The following is a 14864-nucleotide window of genomic DNA, read 5'->3' on the forward strand; positions in this document are numbered from 1 at the left end:
AGGAAACTCTCCCAACTCAGACTTGTATTCGTAAAATCTTAGATCTCGTCTATTTTTACCGAAGATTCATTTCTGACTTTTCTCGTGTTACACGACTTTTAAACTCGTTAACTCACTGAGGAAAACTTTAAACCTCTCCGTGTTCGAACCTTGAGCGTGATTCTTCACACCAACAATTCTAGTTAAAATCGTATAGCAACAGATGGAACTCAAACATGGAAATATTTCTACTTGAACGCCGAAAGGCATACTCTCTCGTCTCAAAAATCAACATAACTAAAATTCGTTATTTTGCACGAAGAATTCGAATACTAAATTGTGGATCCGATCAATTTTCTCGTCATCCCGTACCACACTACCTACCTCTGTTATTTCACCGTCACCGTCTAATATTACTGGAATTTAAGATAACACACAATCCAACGATACTTCACTCTTCTTTGACTTAACGCCCTTGTGTTTCTGATAATCGGTCAACTATTATTCAACCCCGAACTATACAACTACGTGTACTACCTCGTTTCTCTTTCAGACTTCAACTTTTGACAACTAGAGGCACGTTATGGCAACCCCGAGATGTAAGCTCATCCTATTCTAAGTCCTCATTTCACTCCTATCTTTATCGCTCGCATTTCCGTTTAAGGAAACTCCTTGTAACATTTCTCCATGGATAGAGAAACTCTTCATATTACAATAGTATTCGCCACGAGGGTGAATAGTTCTAACGAACATTTTCAAACCCTAACTAACTTGTTCAAACGTATATTAAGAGATTCTATTCCAACACGGTGCATCTTTGTCAATTATCACGTATCGAAATACTCGTTTCACTTCTAGTTTTGCAAGAAACCTTGGAGACCCGCTTAGACATGAGTACCGCGTACCACCCACAAACCGACGAACCGAGCAAACGAACGATTTACGTCTTGGAAAGACATGTCACAAACTCGTATTGTCACCTTTAGTAGATCACTCTTACAACAGTAGATACCACTCGTGTGTTCACACGCACTTTCCGAAACCCTATATGACCGCTAATGTCATACCCCTGTTCATTTAACCAAAACATCAACCACCGAAATCTGAACTCCATCAAGAAACAACAATTGAGATCGTTCAAGTCCGAGAAGGGCTCGAGACAACCCATTGTCGCCAGAAGAGTTTTACCAGACTTAGATGAAAACCTCACCAAACCCAGTGTGTAACCGCGTAATATTGAGAAACCGCACCTTGGAAGGGTGTAATCCATTTTGGGAAATCGAGAAAGGCTATATCCGCAATATTGAACCTTTTGAAACCTTGGGGCGTATTGGAACCGCTTCCTACCGTTTAGAACTTCCGACTCAATTAAGTTTCCGTTTACCCTACATTTCGTGTAACAAACTTAGAAACGTGTCCTGCGGAACAGGAACGTGCAATCCTGCTAGATACATCAACTATCGATGACAAACTACTCTTCATAGGAAAACCAGTTGAAACCAGGGATCGTAAAAAAAAAAAAAAAAAAAAAAAAAAAAAAAAACCAAACCTTAATACAACGTGAAACCCTAACTATCCAAATTCATGAGAACACTCAAGGACGTACCTTCACTTATTCATAGCATTGACATCTCCGGTCTCGAGTGAGAGGCATCGATTATTACTTCCAACTAAATTTCGGGACGAAATTTCTTTTGAGGTGTGGATAATGTAACATCCCGCATTTTTCCGTTAAATTATTTTAACGCCCGTCTTTTTCTTTTTAAATAATACCCTTCGTATCTAGATTCGTATCCTTTGTTAAGTAACATTTTAAATATTCTCGTTATCGGATTTTAATATCTCCCGTACTCCCGTGAAATTTAAAATAATTCGTTCGGTTAATTCCCGCACCCGATTCATAGTTGAGGGACCAAACTTGCCAAGGGTTCAAACCTTTGACTAGGTCAAAGGGTCAAACCCTTTTCACCCTTTCATTATCACCTCCTCCATTTTATTACTTCCTCCATTTTCTCTCTAACTCCAAACACAAAGATTCATCATCCATTTATGATCTAGCGGGAATTTTGCAAAACAAATTACATATTTGAGCTCCTTGCAACTCCCTCTTCGTTTTGGTACCAACTTCATCTCATTTGGGTAACATTTCTAAAACACTAGATTTCTTTAAATTCGTGTTCTTGACTTATAAAGTTGTTAATTAGCGTCTATGGCTCATTGTGATGTCGTGTATGTAATTTGTATGCTCGATTCGTTGTTTTTGGTGTAACTAGTTCAATATAAAAATTACTTGCTAAATCCTTGATTTTGGATGATCAAATGTTGTTAGATTGTTAAAGTGCATGTTTTAAAAGTGTTACTAGTATCATTAGCTTCGTTTTGATGTATATGTTGATTTAGGAAACTCCAAGAACATGATTAGTGATTTTGTGAACTTGGATTAGGGTTTGATAAGCTTTACATGAACTTTTGATGCGTCAAATGCTATGAGATATTGTTATTAAGTGTTTTGTTACAATGTGTGTTTGATCACCTTCAAAACGGCATATCACATGTGTGAATTGGATTCCCGAAACTTAAAATGCATTTGATGAGCTTGAAACTTTGAAAATGGATTCTTAATGATCACTTGACGGAAAATCGGTTATTGAAATTGATGTTTTTGTTTGATGAAACGTGTTTAGTTGTTTTCCTTGTCAAATTACCTTTCCAACGATATATAGTATGCATTTTGGATGTTTTCGGTTCATAAAATATGTTAATTTGAGTTTTGGTTCGTGACTTGGACCATTTTTCTGCAAACTGCATGTTTCCCAGGTATTGCGCGCCGCGCATATACCCGCGCGCCGCGCAGAATTAGAAATCCCAGATGTTTGCCTTCGTGGTTAAGTTCTGACCAGGATTTACACTTGGGTGCGCGCCGCGCAACCCATAGCGCGCCGCGCATATGCCCAGCTCATTTTTGTTTTTATTTTTCCTTTCACAAAATGTTTCCCGCTTAATCGTAACTCCGATTAACATGAAACTTGGCCATTCTGCTCATAAATGATTTCTCATCATGAGAAAATTGTCGGATACCCGACCCGACCCCGTTGACCTTGACTTTGACCAAGTTTGACTTTTAGTCAAACTTAACCAAACAATTATACGATCGTTCTAACATGCTTAGTTACTTGTATCGTGCATGAAACTTGACTAATTGATTCACATGCTACATAATCGAGTTGTAACGAGCCATAGGACTAATTGAACATCTTTGACCGTTTGTGTTTACCGTTATTGATATAACCTATATGTTTAGGTCAAGACTAGCCTTGTCTTTGCACGCGTTTACTCGTTGAAGTACTTTATTAACTCTTGCGCTCAAGGTGAGATCATAGTCCCACCTTTTCAACAACTTTTATACTTTTAAATTGTGGGCTGAGAAAACATATACTTTGTTACATCTTGTACTACTTACTTTTATGTTTTGAACACAAGTGTGAAAACAAACATTCCACGTGCGAGTTAGAACAAAAATGCCTCAATTCGATTATCATTAGTTACACTTGCAGGGTGTAAGCGAGAACTTATATTGTGTGGCCATACGGGTTTAACAAACCCTCATTCGGACGGTTCGCTACCGTTATGCGGATGAAATATATTTTTGTGTTTTAGTGTGGGTTCTAGCACTGTGTGATGGGGTAACGTTGGTTAAGTTTTGATAATTGAGTGCTCGCGTATAACAAAAATTTTGGAATGCAAATGATTTGGATAATCTACGTTATGGAAATACAAAATCTTGTGGTTCAAAAACAACGTTTAATACTTACTAAACCTATGATTTCACCAACATTTTCGTTGACAGATTCTTCTATGTTTTCTCAGGTTATGAATGCTTAGTGATACATGCTTCCGCACTCTTTTGATACTCGCTTGGATGTCGAGTATACATGCACTTTGGAGCATCTTTTGAACTTATTTAAACTGTGTCGCATAGTTTTCATTTGTACTTATAACGTTGTAACTTAACTTGTGGTCAATTATCTTTGTAAACTTTGAAACAATCTTTACACTTGAATGGATGCGACATATTTTGGGTCAAACGTCTGTTTTAAAGACTTATGACCAGGTAATGGGACCCACGTAGTCGACGCCGTCACTTGACGATTTGTCGGGGTCGCTACAAATTTCATGTTATTCGAGAAGATGAGAGGGAGTACAAGTTTACAGAAGCTGATTTTCAAAATCTGGATATGCTTGACATCATTTACATCTACAACTACCTCAGTATTCTCACGAATTGACCTTATGCAAAAACTCAAGCTTTGGAAGCTGTAAAGAGATACATGATGGAGACAATTAAACTGATGAGACGTGAGGACTTTCAAATTAGTCTCGAAACTAAAAGGAAAAAGATACGGATAACGTGTCCGGATCAATTTCTAGAGGGACTGAAGGATATGAGAATGTTTCAGATACAATTTGAACCCGAAGGGTTTGTGTTTGTTAATTCTCAAAAGGAGAAGGTGTTCATCAGAACAAATAAGCTAAACAAGTATTCAGATGGAATACTCAAGGCTGCACTGAAGTATCTCAAGTTCTGTCAAAGCAAGTTTGATAATATTGACATGAAAATAGGTCTTGGAGAATTCATTAAGCACATAAGAGATCGCCTAAAACTCCGGATCCGAACAAGACAATTTGAGATTCTTCATGGTCAAAGAAAGAGAAGGTATTTTAAAGAATTGGATGGATATCCATTACATGAGGGAGATCCAAGAAAAGCATGGGGTACCTGGAAACCTTCAAATAAGATTTCAGACAATCAAGTCGAATTTTCTGATCCAGCGGGTACAAGATGGAAAGCTACATTTGGACCTCTCAAGATTACACAATAGGATTACATTGTAATTTTCACATTTAACACTAAGGGGGAGATTGTTAGGACCTCGAAAAGTGTATAGTGTTAATGTGAAACAAGCTTAATAAATGGTTCCTTAGAAGAGGGCTATATAAAGAACCTTAGTAGTTCTAATTAGATAGCCATTGCATTGTAACTGAGTTTAAGAAGTTGTGAAATGCAAAATTACCGAAACTCACTAATACCGAATCTGTTCTTCTTTATGTTGAGTCTCATTCTATCAATCACATCTTTAATTCTCACTATGATCTAACCTATCATTATCCCGTATCATGTTGATAGAAGATGATACCGGTTTCTTACCCTTTCCTTGCCACCTTTTGTACAGTAACGAAGCAAGAATTTTGAATGAGTGGGGTCAGAATACAATACCGAAATGTATCAAGTTAAATTTTCTTTACTAATAATAGATAATTAAATATCAATATAATAAAACAATTTATCTACTAACATCTATGTCCCTTAAGATCTCTCATTTATTGAAAGCGATCTATAAATTGCTTCGTCTGTATCCCCTAATTATTTCATTTATTTATATAAATAAATTTTAAATTTTAAATAAATTATTATATAAATAATTAGATAACTACTCAAATTTGTAATTTGTAATGTTCATTAATAATACTCCTCCCTATTAAATAAATGGGCCGTTGTAATGTTCATTATTAATACTCCTCTCTATAAAATAAATGGGTCGTGGCTTTATTGCTTTAGTATAGTTTGGAAATCAAATTGCCAGCCACCAAAAAAAAAAGATTGAATTGAATATTATTTTTATTGAATGGGGTCTTCTATAAAATAAGATGATGTCAATTTACATACTCCATATAAACTCAACCTTATTTAATCACAAAACTACAGAACAATTTTTTTTCCAGTAGTGTCAATTGATCCACCTAAATTGTATGCGACTCCGCCACTGCTCTTGTACCCGTATTGATTCCTCAAAGCGCAAGTGACCACCCAATTCGATCAAATTCATTTATTCCTTTTTGTATTTTAAGGTGTGTTTAAATTCTTGCCAGAATAGAAACAATTTATCAATTATACATGACACCGAAATGGATTCATCCATTTTCAATTCATGTTGAGTAACAATGATACGCATAATGATCCGTCTCAAAAACAGGCAAGCGTCTCGGCAAAAATCCTACCCGGTACTACGCGTCCCGGAATGCGTACTTCTTTTCTCGACATCCGTCTAACGTCATCCCGGGAATTTTACCACGCCGGGCAAATGGCAAAAGCGAGAACCCGGATGACATACACACAATCGGCACCATACAGCCGGTCATGACAATCATAATCAAGCGTTTCGAAGCCAGTCACAAAATCATAACCGTGAAGAAACACTTGGAACAAATGTTCGGCGAGACCCACCCGGCTAGACTGAGAGCACCGTGATGCCTCAGCTAGAATCAACCTGTAGTCAGTACCATCACGGCATTCCAACCCGGCAAGAAGATATTCTCCCGGGACAGGTACGTTGTCCTGGAGAAAGTGCACTATCCCGTAGAAAGTGCACTATCCCGAAAAAGATGCTCTGTCCTAAAATGATCACCTGATAACGGAACGAGCATGCAAGCAAGTTGCATGCCACGTCAGCCGACAAATCTAGGGAAGTTCGTTAGGATCTGTTATTCCCCACGAAAAGGATAGGTGCCACGTCACCCCTCGAGATTGACAAAGTTCGTTACAACCATGAAAGGGACATGTGTCACGTCACCATTCCCTCCTAAACATCTATAAATACGTAAACAAGATCTTTCATTCACACAACACTGAATGCATTAATGTTACTCTGCCCAAATCAATTGTGGTAACATCACTCCAGTCGTTAAACCAATTTCGGCCGGTGCTCCGATCATTGTCAGAATTAATCCTCATTCTTAGATATAAGCTTATTCGATTCCGATCGAATAAGGTTAATTCAATCGATTGTTTTACGCCCTGGGAATCCAGATTCCAAATCGGGGTTTGCACAATTATTGGAGTTAAAACATTCGACTCTCTATTTCTCCCAAGTCAAGCACTTAAACCCGAAATCTAATCACACTTAACAATTTTGGTTTGATCAAATGGCGCCACCTAAAGGTACGAACAACACAGTGAAACCAAGAAGCGAAACGGAAAGCAAGAAAGGTACGAACGACGACATTCAGCCACCTTTGAACAAAGGAAGCTCACCACCGGTGGAGCCACCTCAACCTCAAAAGCAGTCAATCGCTCACATTCACTCCGGTGACGCATCGGGAGACAAAATGAATGTCTTCGACGATGACGAGGATACACATGAGGGGTCACCACTCGGTGGAGATAGGTTGAATCTCGGCACGCTTGGTCTCAAAACTGGTGGATCAAACGGCATCGGATCATCCCACAACGACAACGACATGATCACCCAAATGATCTCAGTCGACGTTGAGAAACAAGTGATTGAAAAGCTAAAGTTCATGCTGAATGATAACAGTCTAGCAGAGAAGCAGCAATCGCAAACTCTAGACGTTCTGAAAACCATTCCAATGCTAAGCATCGGTGCAGGAAGCGAGGGTGCTAACAAAGCTGCCGCAAATGCATGGTTGACTGAGCTCCTCGTGCAGGCTGCACCGCCAGCGTACAAACATTCCCTGTCGCAACCTGCCATCTAGGGGACAGCACTTGAAAACCTCTTCGCATTAATCACCGGTAACAAAGCAAAGCGAGCGATAGAGACGTCAGCTACTAGCCAGAAGTTGTGCGAATGAATCGCCACCTGCACACTCTCCACTAACATCGTCATACCGGTCACTTTGGGGGTATATAAAGGCACCACGGACCCGGACGATTTCTTGCAAATCTTTGAGGGTGCTATGAAAACCCAGCACTGGAGTGACGAGGTGGCATGTCATCTCTTTTCGACGGTACTACAGTCGGCTGCCAGGGAGTGGTTTGCCAAATTACCACCTAATGGAATCACTTGCTTCGCGGACTTACGAGAAAAGTTCCTCATGCAATATCAGAACCTCCGCCGACACACGTATACGCACCTGTATGCTCACGAAATCCCAATGTACCGAGGATAGAAGATCGAAAGCTTCATCACAAGGTATATGCTAGAATGTCAGAAAATCCCAGGACTCCCAGAAACGCAGCAGATTTCCGGATTTATCACGTGCCTAGACAATTACGCACACCCATCACTTGTCTCAGAACTCCGTTGGAACATCCCGGGTACATTTGCAGATGCCGTAACGATTGCCAGGCAATACCAACACTTGGGGAGGGTGAGACAGGCTGAGTATCATCGAGAAGAGAGGAAAAGAGAAGAAGAGAGGAGAAGCGACAGTAGACACCGTTATGACAGTAGCAGGCGCAGTGAAAGCCACAACAAAAATCAGAACAGTCACGGCAAGAGTCATGACAGCTATAGGCATGACAAGAGCAGCCGGAAGCCGTATGATAAAGGGTCTCTAATCGACAGCCTCTCCAAAACTCCAAGGGAGATACTGTTAACGGAACTCGTGAAGGCAAAGTTTACTCCTCCGGCACCACTGGAAAAGCGTGACGGCCAAAAGTCAAACAAGTATTGCGAGTTCCATGAGGACAATGGCCATGACACCGATGAATGCAAGGCGCTGATACGCGAAATCATTGCTAAAATCAAAGCAGGCGAACTCAATCATTTGCTATCAGGACGAATGTTCAAAAAGGCCGATCCCAACAAAACATTCAGCTGGCAGAAGGAGGACGGTAAGAAACGAGAGAAAGCAAAGGATAAAGATGTTATTAACATGATCAATGTTCAGAAGGACGAGTTTGCCCCACAGAATTCCTGGAAGGACGCTACCATCACCTTCCCGGGAATGCCGCCACGATACTCTTGGGATGAACCGGTAGTCATTACCAGACTGATAGATGGATTCCCGGTGACCGAAATGTACACCGACACAGGAAGCGAAGTCGAAGTGTTGTATGTTCATTGCCTTTCCCGGCTCCCAAAGCGTATCGGGAGGAAGATGAGACAGTCTGATGCCATCATCTCTGGATTCTCTGGTCGCACTGAAGAAACGATTAGTAGGCTCAAGGCAACGGTCACGGTGGGCACTAGACCTTACCTCCGTAGCGAAGTCATCAACTTTTACGTCGTTAAATCCATGACCGCCATAAATGTGATATTAGGAAGACAATTCTTCAAGAAGTTTGGCGCCATAGCGTCTACCGCTCATGGCATACTCAAGCTCCCAACCCAGCAAGGCGTGGTAACGGTTAAATACACCCGGCACCCTTTTCCTGATAATAAAGTCATTCAAGACAGGTAAAACACCAAATCATGGAGGACACCACATGTCATGGAGGAAGAGCGTGTTTCTGTCCTCAAAAGGCTAACCTTTTTCTCCCCGATGGCACACCCCGGTAGCAGAAGCTCAGACATACCTCATAAGGTAGAAAAGGCAATTGCTGGTCGATGTCGCTGGTCAGAGTGGGAGAAATCATTTAATGGTGTGCGTGAAAAGGCTAAAACCTTTAATCTGACACTCAAATGTTCAAGGACCGAAAGTCGCGAGAATTCCAACTAAGACAAGATAGCGATTGAGGAAAACGAAAGTGGCTGAATGAGGTAACTGAGGTTTCGATAGATACCGTGATTGAAATTGATCACCTCAACTCACGGTCATCTTGATTTTTGTCTTTTTCTTTTAATAAAATAACTTATGTATGTTTTTCCTTTTCAAGGAATTAATAAAAAGCTTTTTACCGTTTGCAATAACTTTGTCATTATGTTATTCACAACAATGTTCAGACAATTATAAACGGCTAGCAGAAAAACGGATTCCGACATCCACATAAGCCCCATGCACGTTGTTTTGTATCCCCTTAAGAGGTGATTGCCTAGCCCTCGTCGATACAAGTTTATACTGATAAACGGCCAATGAGTATATGGCATAAACACGTGTGACTGCACGGTGTACACGCCAAAACTAACACAAATGTATTCTAGGCATACATACGAAGATATGAACTAGTTCAACTCAAGAAAAATCGACACAATGTACTTGAAATTACAATTTCATTAACTGTACGTGATTCATTACAATTTTACCCCAAAAAAATGCAAAACTGTGCAATACAAATTTTCAGAAGTTAAAATCTAGAAGCTGCTGAACGGTTGTATCATCATTGGCGCAAAGATCCTCAAAGCTACCAAAACGAATCTCCTTTAGAGCTTTTTCAGCAGCCTGAATCGACTCCAGAGCAGCCGGTTTCACCTTCCCAGCAATTTCGGGATGTAAGGAGATAACCTCACCAACATGATGCTTCTGCATCAACCTAACGGCACGGGTGAAATTGGCCAACCCAACACTATCCAAATAGTCCTAAAATGGCAATTTCATGGTGAGGGAATTGATAGCTTTCTTCAAAATAGAGGGAAGATTGCCCCGCAGATGTCTACACTCCTCCCGGGCAGCAACAACCTCCATCTCCCTTTGGCCGAGCTCCTCCTTGGCAGCCCTTAGCTGATTTTCCAAACTTTTTACAGCATCGCGAGCAAGGGGAGCCTGGGACAACTCATTACGGGCAGCTAAAAGCTGGCGCTCCAGGTCCGTCGCCTGTTTCTCCCGGTCAAACCCATCCGGGATAAGCGTATTCATTGCCATGAGCGCCCGGGATCGAATAGCCATGGAGTCTTCTCGAGAAAGGGAAGACGCCGATTGGCGAAGGGAAGAAGAAACCTGATATCTCATATATAATACGCGTTTTCCTTAGCGATATTGATCACATTTTAGTCCGTTCGGATACGATTTGGTGTTTATTTTGATAATATTGAGAATGTCCGAGTTTGAAGAGCGAAATATAGAAGAGTTGCATTCTTTGAACTTTTTGAGGTATTTTGTTAATCGTTTATTAGTATTGGTCCAACGAGGTTGGAAATGTGAAGAACATATTGGTTATGTTGGTTTTGAGTTAGTATAAGTGTTGAAAAGTGCAAAGATAAACGATAGAATCAGGATACACGGTTAGCCGCGGCGCGATGCCATTAGTTGAGGCGCGGTAATCAAAAGGATTTGATATCAGCAAAGGGGTTAAAGAAGGGTCCAGAACATGTTGTATGTCGCGGCGCGACAATCTAAGCCATGGCACGACGTTGGCCTAGTTTCAAGATCAGGAGGGGTTTTAAAGATGTCCCAATTCACGTTAATTGTCACGGCACGACAATAGAGGGTCGCGGCGCGGCAGTAGGTCGGCCCAGACGAAATTGGCAGGTATTTAAGGCCCGAAAAATACCCTAATTATTCATTTTTCCATCCAGATGAATTTCAGCAGCTTTTGGGCGAATTTTGGTGATTTTTGGGGAACCCCAATATCATTCGATCAACTCAATCATTCCAGAAACGCGTCTCGATCCGTTCATCATTCAAAAACACAATTTTCATTAGGTTTAATTCTTATCAACATAATGAATAGTCTTAATTGTTTGATTGTGATTTTGGTTTTCGCCATGATTGTTGGCTAAGCACGTTAATGTTTGTCTAGATTGAATATTCGTATGTGTTTGGATGATACTTTAACGTTTAATTTGATTAATGCATGATAATTATGAGTTTTGATTAAGAACCATTCTTGTGGGATTTGATTATTGTTACTAGGCTTGATTAGTGATCTTGTTTGAACAAAGGGAACCTTGTTTCAATTTAGTGAACTAATTTTCAATTGATTTGTCTTAACCAATTGGGTGCTTACTGGACCAAGGGGGTAAACCGGGTAACATAGATTGAACAAAATAGGGGTGAATTGTGTGGAGCGAACGCGTAACCAATTGAATCTTAATCTTATAATTAGCTAATTACTAAGTCACAAACGAAAGAGGTCTTTGGTGAAACAGAACCCTAAGCCAATAAATCCTAGTTTGACGTGTTTGCTAAAAGAGAACTCTGGGTAAACCGACTTTGTAGTTGCATGTATTGATAAATAGAACTAGTGCTTAATAACAAATCATCCGTCACTACGAATAGGAGATCTAGGTGAACATTCTTTTATCTATTGAATTCAAATATCTTTACTTTTCATTGAGTCTGCATTTATTTTCTATAAACTTTAAAACACAAAAATATTATCTTTTACTTTTGATCTATCCTTGATTTGGCTAATCGTTAAATAGCCACAAAACAAATTATCTCATACTTTCAATTTTCATAGATTAACTTAGTTTATTTTCATTAGTTGCAATCTTAATTCGCACGTTTAAACTGTCCTTGGAACGATTTCGGAATTACCAACTTTATACTATTGCACGATCGGGTACACTGCCCATTAGTGTGTAGTAATCTTTAAACCGGTATTTTCCAGAGATAAATTATATATTAGATTTTACACATCAAGTTTTTGGCGCCACTGCCGGGGACAGTTGTGTCGAAAATTAAGATTGCTATCTAATTGTTCTTTGTTTAGTTTTAATTATAGTTTATTATTACTTTTCATTTATTCTCAGTTGAATCTGTGCGTTTAATCAGTTGTTAGTTGTGATTTCGCAGATAACAGGTAGTTCATGCCACATACGCGTTCTTCAGATTCTCCTATTCTTCAACCATTTGACGAACCCGAAAGAGAGTTATTTAGAGCGTTAAGTCAAGAGCGACAGTCTACAGTGGATTCATCAGCTTCTTCAAGTGACAATATAATTCATTTGGGTAGTAGTGCTGAGACTGTGGTGCCCGATACACCACCTGAAATTAACGAAGCAGAAGACTCTTACGTTTCATTAGATATTTTCGAGACTAAAGAGATGGCTGATCAACCACCTCGTCCTCAGACTATGGCAGAAAAGTTGAAGGCCACCCGAGCTGGCCAAGGCAATTCGATTACTCAACCAAACATCACTCAGCCTTTTCAAATCACAGGGCCAATTCTGAGTTTGATTTCTTCTGATTGCCAATTTCATGGCAAGGATAGTGAGGATGCTAATGAGCATCTTCGTATTTTCAATGATGTTTGCAACCTATTCAAGCTGCATGAGGTTGCCGATACTTCGATCAAGACAAGGCTTTTTCCCTGGACTCTTAAGGGAGAAGCTAAGAGATGGTTAGATAAGCATCCAAAGGGAGCGATTACCTCTTGGGAAGTTTTGGTAGATAAGTTTTTATCAAAGTTTTTCCCTGCGTCTCGAGCTGCTAGACTTCAAGCAGATATTTTGCAATTCAGAAAAAAGAGCAGTGAAACATTATTTGATGCTTGGGACCGTTATTCTAATATGTTACGCTCGTGTCCGCAACACTGGTTGAATGATTTACAAAAGGTCCAGATTTTTTATAAGGGTTGTGACATACCAACTCTCCAGAGTATTGATCAAGCAGCAGGAGGTACTTTGATGGATAAGACAGAAGAAGGAGCATTAAAGATCATTGAAAAGCAAGTTGCCTACACTCACAAGTGGCATCAAGATCATGAGTCATCTCGTTCAGCTTCCGTAAAGAGGACCGAAACCACTGGTGTGTATGATGATTATGGGTCTATAAATGCTAAGTTAGATAAATTTGGTAGGCATTTAGAGAAGTTGGATAAGGACATTCATGGTATAAAGGATGGTTGTGAATATTGTGGGGGACTACATTTAGCAAAGGATTGTGATGAGGGTTTGACTATGAATCAGAAAGAAGAGATAAATTATATACTAGATTTTACACATCAAAACCCCCTTCTCCAAAAAACTTGTGCAACCAGGATAGTCAATATCCAGCTGAGAGAAGGAGCGAACAAGATCATCACCGACAGACGTCTGGAAGTGCATGTCATCAATACTCTCCAGGAAAAACTGTTCGGCATCACCTATATTTAGGGGCTTTGTCTCAGTCACAGATGGCTCGGCAAAGGCTACAAAACAAAAATCATCAAAGATAAGCACAAGACAAATCAAAATGTTTGAAACACAAATAGAGAAGAGATTTTTTGTTTTACCAAAACAGGACAATCACCTTTGGCTTTCTTCCGAAGTTGAGGAAGGTCATGAACCCTCCTCTTCATCGTGGCATGCTCCCCCGGCACATCGGGACCCAGAAAAACCAAATCAGTCCCGTCGCCATCATTTTTCTCCAAGTCCTGAGGCACAACATCCGGCTGCTCCCCCGAATTGACCGGGATGCTCTCCACACAAATTTCTACAAGATCACCAAAACCCAGCGCGGTAGCAAAATCCATCGGTGTTGTATAAACATCAAACATAAATAAGGTTAGCATACGATTAATTAACCTGGTGACATAACAGTTGGCTGGGATCAGTCTTCACCTGCTCCATTAAAACGAAGAACAGGCTTAGTACTCAGGTCTGGCCATTGGTGGCTGACTCCCCCCAACACAAGCATAGCCTCCGGGTATGGTCGCTGTGGAAACTTAAACCCCCGGATAGCTTCTATACACTCCTTCTCGGCATCATTTAAAGTCGGAACTTTGTTGGCTCTCTTCTTAACATCAGTTACCCATTCGCAGTGCCTAAAAAATTGTGGCGGCAGTCCTTTGCTATCTACAAAAAAGAAAGACTCCCGCCACTCTTTCAATGACGTGTCCATATCTCCCGTAAAATTGATTTCCGCTCTCCGTTTGATGGTAAACAATCCAACCTCAGACTTCGAGACGGAAAAGCAGAATCAGAACATACTAACAGTAGGAAGAATGTGATAGTGGTTAAGGTACATCTCCCACATCACCAATTTTTGGTACGCATGAGGATGTACCTGCGCAGGCGCTATGCTTTAGTGCTCAAAAAACTGATACATAAATTCAGAGTAGGGCAATTGAAAGTTGCCCACACTAATGGCATGGCCATAAAAGGTAACCATGTCCGAAGGAGGCTTATGGTCCTTATGGATGGCATTAGGCACCCTCAATGAATAACGGGACAAAAACGGGTACTTTTGTACCATCTCGTCAAGATATCTTTCGCATACTAGACTCATGATTCCATTAACATTTACAGAAGGCCTACCAGAAGTTTCGCGAACACCTACGCTAG

Source organism: Rutidosis leptorrhynchoides, chromosome 11, assembly GCF_046630445.1.
Source record: "Rutidosis leptorrhynchoides isolate AG116_Rl617_1_P2 chromosome 11, CSIRO_AGI_Rlap_v1, whole genome shotgun sequence".
In the NCBI taxonomy this organism is placed as follows: Eukaryota; Viridiplantae; Streptophyta; class Magnoliopsida; order Asterales; family Asteraceae; genus Rutidosis; species Rutidosis leptorrhynchoides.